This window comes from Rhinopithecus bieti, unplaced genomic scaffold (assembly GCF_001698545.2).
Source record: "Rhinopithecus bieti isolate Rb0 unplaced genomic scaffold, ASM169854v2 scaffold_3043, whole genome shotgun sequence".
Lineage (NCBI taxonomy): Eukaryota > Metazoa > Chordata > Mammalia > Primates > Cercopithecidae > Rhinopithecus > Rhinopithecus bieti.
The window spans coordinates 6,143,838-6,151,476 of record NW_016804580.1 but is presented as its reverse complement, the minus strand read 5'-3'; positions in this window follow the sequence as shown (position 1 = coordinate 6,151,476).

The following is a 7,639-nucleotide window of genomic DNA, read 5'->3' as shown; positions in this document are numbered from 1 at the left end:
AAAAGGCCACGTGGTGACACAGTAGAGATTGGAGTAATGCAGCTGCAAGCCACAGAACACCAAGGATTGCTGACGAGGAGAGAGACGTGAAACAGATTCTCCCTCAGAGCCTCCAAAAGGAACTAACCCTGCCAAAACCTTGATTTCTGACGTCTAACCTCCTGAACTGTAATGGCATAAATTTCTGCTATTTTAAACCACTTAATTGTGGTAATTTTTTATGGCAGCCCTGGGAAACAAAGACACAGTGGAGTACTACCTAGCAGTTAAAATGAATGAAACTAAAACTAAAACTATGTGTATCAATACGGGTAAATCTTGAAAACCTAATGTTAAATGGGAAAAGAGTGGATAGCATGATACGAGTTACATAACCACAAGGCAGACATTGGGGAGGGAGGAAACTGACCTCCAGTAAGCAAGTGGTAGTAACTCGACAAAGTGGCTTTGAACTTATTTCATCATACAAATGAATGAAGTAACACTGAAAACAATCAAACATTGCTGAAAGAAATTAAAGAAAACTTAAATAAATGGAACACCATCTTATGTTCATAGATTGGAAGACTTAATGTTATTAAAATGACAATACTACCCAGGGCAACCATATTTGGTGCAGTCCCCATCAAAATTGAATCTCAAGGGATCCCAAAACCAAAAAAAAAAAAAAAAAAAAAAATTCCTAAACAAGAACAGAGTTGGAGAACTCACACTTCCTGATTTTGCAACTTACTATAAAGCTACAGTACTCAAAATAGTGTGGTACTGGCATACAGACAGATATATAGACCAATGAAGTAGAATAGAGAGCCTAGATATAAATCCTTGCTTATATGGTCAAACATGTTCAACAAGGCTGCCAAGATCATTCACTTGGAGAAGACAGTCGTTTCCACAAATGGTGGTGGGAAAACTGAATATCCTTTTACAAAAGAGTGAAATAGGACTATTACCTTACACTATATAGAAAAATTTACAAAAATGGGTCAAAGATATAAATGTAAGAGCTAAAATTATAAAATTACTAGAAGAAAACATAAAAGGAAAGCTTCTCAGCATTGCAGTTGGTAAGTTTTCTTGGATATGACAGCAAAAGCTCAGGCAACAAAAGAAAAATAGATAACTTAGATTTCATCACAATTAAAAACTTTTGTGTATCAAAGGATACCATGAAGAGACTGAAAATGGGCCAGGCACAGTGGCTCATGCCTATAATCCTAACACTTCAGGAAGCCTGAGACAGGAGGATTGCTTGAACCCAGGAGTTCAAGACCAGCCTGGGCAACATGGTAAGACCCTATGTCTAAAATAAAAGAGAGAGAGTGTAAAAATGCACCCCATAGAATGGGAGAAAATATTTGCATATATGATATATTTTCTTCATCTTCTTCTTCTTTTTCTTTTTTTTTTTTTATACAGAGTCTCATTCTTGTCACCCAGGCTGGAATGCAATGGCACAATCTCAGCTCACTGAAACCTCCGCCTCCCAGGTTCAAGCCATTCTCCTGCCTCAGCCTCCTGAGGATCTGGGACTACAAGTGCCTGCCACCATGCCCGGCTAATTTTTGTATTTTTTAGTAGAGACGGGGGTTTTGCCATGTTGGCCAGGCTGGTCTCGAACTCCTGACCTCTGGCGATCTGCCTGTGTAGGCCTCCCACCTGGTCAGTATGTTTTCTATCATCTGTCTGATAAGGGAATTAATATCCACAATATATAAAGAAGTCCAACTCAATAACAACAACAAAACTCAATTCAAAGATGAGCAAAAGATTTTAGTAGACATTTCTTCAAAGAAGATTTCCTGATGTTCAGTAATCACATGAAAAATATTCAACATCACCAATCATTGGGGAAATGAAAATCAAAACCACAGAAGATAGCACTGCAAACCCACTAGAATTGCTATAACAATAACAACAGAAAATAAGAAATGTGAAGGCATGGAGAAAATAGAATCCTCATACATTGCAAGTGAGAATGTAAAATGTCTCAGCTGCTTTTTAAAATAGGTTGGTGGTTCCTTAAAAAGTTAAACATAGAATTACCATATAACCCAGCAGTTCCGCTCATAGGTATACACTCAAAGGAATTGAAGACAGATGCTAAACAAATAGCACATGTAGCCATGTTCAGAGCAGCACCATTCACAGTAGCCAAGAGGTAGAAAGAGCCCAGATGTTCATCACTAGATTGACTAACTATGCTATATACATACAATGGAATGTTATTCAGTCATTAAAAAAAGACTGGTAGATGGTACATAGGGGATGAACACTGAAAGAAGTCAGAAGCAAAGGATCACATGATGTAATTCCATGTTGATGAAATATCCAGAATAAGTAAATCCATAGAGACACAATGCAAATATGTGTTTTCCAGAGACTGGAGACAGGGAGTTATTGTTTAATAAGTATAGAGTTTCAGTTTGGGATGATGATAAGGTTCTAGAGATGGACAGTAGTGATGCCTTGCACAAAAGTGTGAATGTACTTAATGCCACTGAATGGTGCACTTAAAATTGCATACTTTAAAACAGTTGGCTGGGCATGGCAGCTCACACCTGTAATCTCTGCATTTGGGAGGCCAAAGTAGGTGGATCTACCTGAGGTCAGGAGTTCGAGACTAATCTGACCAAGATGATGAAACCCCATCTCTACTAAAAATACAAAAAATTAGCCAGGCATGGTGATGGGTACCTATAATCCCAGCTACTCAGGATGCCTGAGGCAGGAGAATCACTTGAACCCAGGAGGCAGAGGTTGCAGTGAGCTGAGACTGCATCACTGCACTCCAGCCTGGGTAACAAGAGCGAAACTCCATCTCAAAAATAATGATAATAATTAATAAAAATAAAATAGTTAAAATGTCAACTTTGTATTACGTATGATTTACCACAATTAAAAATAAAAGCATAAGGGCAGGTTTGTGACTGTCTTGTGAACTGGGTAGGAAGTGGGAACTGGATGGGAGCAGTGTGGTTTGCCCAGGCCAGTAGGAAACAGAAAGGTAAGACTTCCATCACTGTCCATCTCTCTCCAGAGGACTATTTAGCAGTTCAGGAACACAGGGCTGACATTTGTTAAATATTATTATTTTCTAGGGCCTTAATATATATCTTCAACTTACAGCCTTGCTTCATGTACTCAAATGTATTTCCACCATCCTGTGTTGCCAAACTTTCCGTTTCGAGACACTAGTACTCTCTGTTATTCACCGCATGTTTGTATACCTGTAAATAACATTTATAGAACTCTCACACTTGAGGTGCATTTAGCATTGAGAACAAAGTCTGTCTGAAATCCCTCTCTCAAATAGTGCCTTTTTCTTGCCTAGTCTAGTTTTTAGTGTTAGATGCGACAGCCGCTCTTAATACTGCTATTGTTATTGAATGGAAGCTTTAGTATTCCTTCAGAAGAGCAAGTGAATTTAGTCTGTATGGTTACATGCCAGAAGAACTGTTTCGTGGTAAATTCCTGCCCCTCTCAGAATGCCTAGAATCTTCCTGTTTCTTTCTGTCATTCATTCTGCTAATCAACCAGTCATTTATTCAACATGAGTATTGTAAGCCTGCTATGTGTCAGGCACAGTGTATGCTAATATATTCAAGGAATTTGTCCATATGTTTTTACCTGTTGATAGGTTTATTGTATTCAGTTTTTATTCCAAGTATTGAATCACATGAATGAGTAACAATGCACTTTTTTATTATTCAAATTAAAAGAACTATATAGACTGATACAGTTTATATTAAACTTATTCAACCCATGATGCCCAAAGACTGCATGCAGCCCAGGACAGCTTTGAATGTGGCCCAGCACAAACTCATAAACTTTCTTCAAACATTATGAGATTTTTTTGCTTTTTTTTTTTTTAAGCTGGTCAGCTATTGTTAGCATTAGCATTAGTATTTTATGTCTGACCCAAGACTTAACTCTTCTTCTTTCACTATGACCCAGGGAAGCCAAAAGATTGGACACCCTTGGTTTATATGTAAGTAAAAAGCATATCAGAAGCCAGAAATTTTAAGACATCGAATGAATACTGAAGGAAGAAAATATGACAGTAACTTTTATTGAAGAAAGAAAATATGACAATAACTTTTTATTGAGAGTAAGGAAAATACTCATCAGTGATAGAAAAATCAGACTAAATGTTAGGAAAAAACACTAAACCACCCTATGTGAAAATGTAGGTAAATAGGTGGGTGCACATATATGAGCATTATCAACAGTGTCATGCTGTGGTTTGATCCCTGCGTGAGATTGGGTTTTACACTTTTGACATCACTTTCCTTATCCCATCCTAGGAACCATCTTACAGATGTATACCACTAGTCATAAGGAGATCTGGTTATTTACTGCCTTTACCAAAAAGCAGGTCTTAAGCTCGTAATTCATCTAAGTTTTAGTTTTCTCCTAAAAAGCTCCTCTAATAGATTTTGCTTGTGATTTTGCAGACTTCCGTTCAAGTCTCTTTGAACTGGCAGAGATTAATAAAGACCTAAATAACTCCTATTTTTAAAATTGTCATGATTTATAAATTATTCCTCTTTATTATGTTTTCCCTACCTGCATTCTTACCCCTTTTCTGTAAATTACACAGACCTTCTCTTGTTAGTGACTAATATTTGAAACTACTGACCATGGTAGCTTTTTCAGTTTAACATGTATTAATATTTTCTGTGCACCTGGTTTATGTCTAGGACTTTTCTACTAGATAATATAATAAAACTGTAAAGGAAATTATTTTCCAGAATAAAAATCACTTATCCTGATCTTTAGAATTTTCAAGCCTTGTCATGACTGTTCTGACACCTAAAATTGTAATCCTACCTTAATTGTATGGAACTATTCAGAGGTATCCCACTTCAACAATTTGGCTTGATATGTTTTTTATCACATAACTATGATATAATATATATATATGTCCATTGTCAGTGACAATTTAACACTTGTATTTCTAACCCAAAAAAGTGACAGTGGATTATTGGGCTGAAATTGTTAAGGTCTTACTCTAGCCCTGTCATTGATTACCTTGTGAACTTAAAAAAATTTTCTCAAGTTTTGTAGGTCTCAGTTTTTTCTTTCTTAAAAACAGAGCATAAGACTAGATCGTCTGTCTTTATTTATTTATTTATTTAGAGTTGGAGTCTCGCTGTGTCACCCAGGCGAGAATGCAATGGCACGATCTCAGCTCTCTGCAACCTCCGCCTCCTGGGTTCAAGTGATTCTTCTGCTTCAGCCTCCTGTGTAGCTGGGATTACAGGTGTGCACCACCATGCCTGACTAATTTTTGTATTTTTAGTAGAGATGGGGTTTCACCATGTTGGCCAGGCTGGTCTCGAACTCCTGACTTCAAGTGATCCACCCTCCTTGGCCTCCTGGGATTACAGGTGTGAGCCACTGTGCCCAGCCAGTTGTCTCCAATTATTGAAATGAGTCTATTCTAAGAGAATATAACAAAACTAAACATAACTAAAAATGTTACCCTTCATGCTTTCAAAATGGTAATTAGATTCCAGTATACATATATGATTTCAGTTACTATACTAAGAGTCAGGTACCATTCTGTTGAATAATATGACCTTTGATAAATACTCAATGCGCCATAGTTTCTAATTTCCACTATACCATTTACTGGTGATATGTCGTTATACATTTTTTCAATCCTTTTAATTTAGTCTCAGTTTTTTTTGTTTGTTTGTTTGTTTTTCCTGAATAGCGTAATAACAAAATTTTCTGCCTGAAGACAGAATACTTGTTCCCTTGAGGTCACATTTAATTTTAAGAGCTATAAATCTATAAATTAAAATGTCCCTTGAGACATAAAAATATCTATTTTGTGGACTTCTAACTTTAAAGCAAGAAATGTTCATTTTGAGCATCATGAATCCTAGGAGAAATATGTAATTATTGTCATTTCTCACTTGTGTGTGAGTTTACATGTCTGTTAATATATCTAGAATTTATTTTCCTACCTCAAAAGTGGCCTGGTAGGCTTCCCATCGATTTTTCTCATGGGTTCTTCTATTTTTCCTCAAAATACTCATTCAACAGTCATTCATTGACTTGATAATGTGTTTCAGGCATTGAGAATATATAAGCGAGAGGCATAGTCCCCAAACTTTAGGAGATTATATTCTATAGAGAAAAACAATTACATAAAGAAGCCATCATAATATAATGTAATTTTAATAAAACTATATATCAATGTATATATTGCATTTTTTTCTACAATTCCTGGCTCATAACTCACATAGATGTTGTTACAGTCTTTTGTTACAATATTGAGGGCAAGAGCAGGCCTCAGGAAACAGAATCTCTCTCTCTGACCTCCTGCCCTCCTTTCACCTGTCCAAAGCAGGACTCAGGTCTGATTGTGGGTCATAAGACCCTCATTCCAGAGAATGCCTTGCCCCATTCTCTGGAGGAAGGAGTGCTGCACAGAGAGACCAAGAAGATTGTGAACGGACAGGCCTGGCTGGGTTTCCCTACTCATTCTATTAGTATAAGACCTTTTTGTCCAATCCCATTTTTGCATGGTTGTCAAATCTTGCCTACATAATGAGGCCTCCATGAAAACCCACAAGGACAGGGTTGAGAGGGCTTCAGGATAGCTGAACATGTGGAGGTTCCTGGAGGGTGGTGTGCCCAGAAAGGATATGGAAGCTCTGAACCCCTTCACCCGTCCCTCACTCTAAACGTCTTTTCACCTGTATCTTTTGTAATATCTTTTAAAGTAAACCTGTAAAACATATTTCCCTGAGTTGTGTGAGCCACTCCAGCAAATTATTTGAACCCAAAGAGGGGGTCATGGGAACCCCAGCTTGAAACCAGTTGGTCAGAAGTTCCGGAGGCCCAGACTTCCATTGGGTTGGAGGGTCTGGGGGTGACTTTTGGGGACTGGGCCCAGAGTCCTATGGGATCTCACACTGTCTCCAGGTAGATAGGTTCAGAATTGAATTGGCGGACACCCAGTTAGTGTCTCCTGTAGAATTGATTGCTTGCTTGCTGTTGAGGGAAATCTCCGCATATTGTGGGTCACAGAAGCTTTTTGTGTTGTTTTCGTGTTTGTGTGAAAGTAGAGGAAAAACACAGTTTGAGAGTGTTCCCAGGTGTATACCCAAGAGAAATAAAACATACATCCACATAGAAACCTGCACATGAATGTTTATAGCAGCATTATTTTAATCATCAAAAGTAGAAACAACCCAAATGTCCATCAAATGGACAACACAGACAAAATGTGACATATACCCCCCATACAATAGAATATTTTTCAGCATTAAAAGAAATGAAGTACTGATATATGCTACTACATGATCCTTGAAAACATTATGCTAAGTAAAAGACTACATATTATATGATTCCATTTTTATGAAATGCCCAGAATAGGGAAATCTGTAGAGACAGAAAGTAAATTAGTGGTTGACTAGGGACTGAAGCAGTAGTACAAATGAAAGGTGACTGCTAAAGGATAAGAAGTATCTTTTCGGAATGAAGAAAATGCTTCAAAATTGTGCATGACTTTATGAATATACTAAAAAGCATTGAATTATACACTTTAAATAGGTGAATTTATGGTGTGCTGATTTTTTATTTATTTATTTTATTGGTTTTTTTTTTTTTTTTTTTTTTT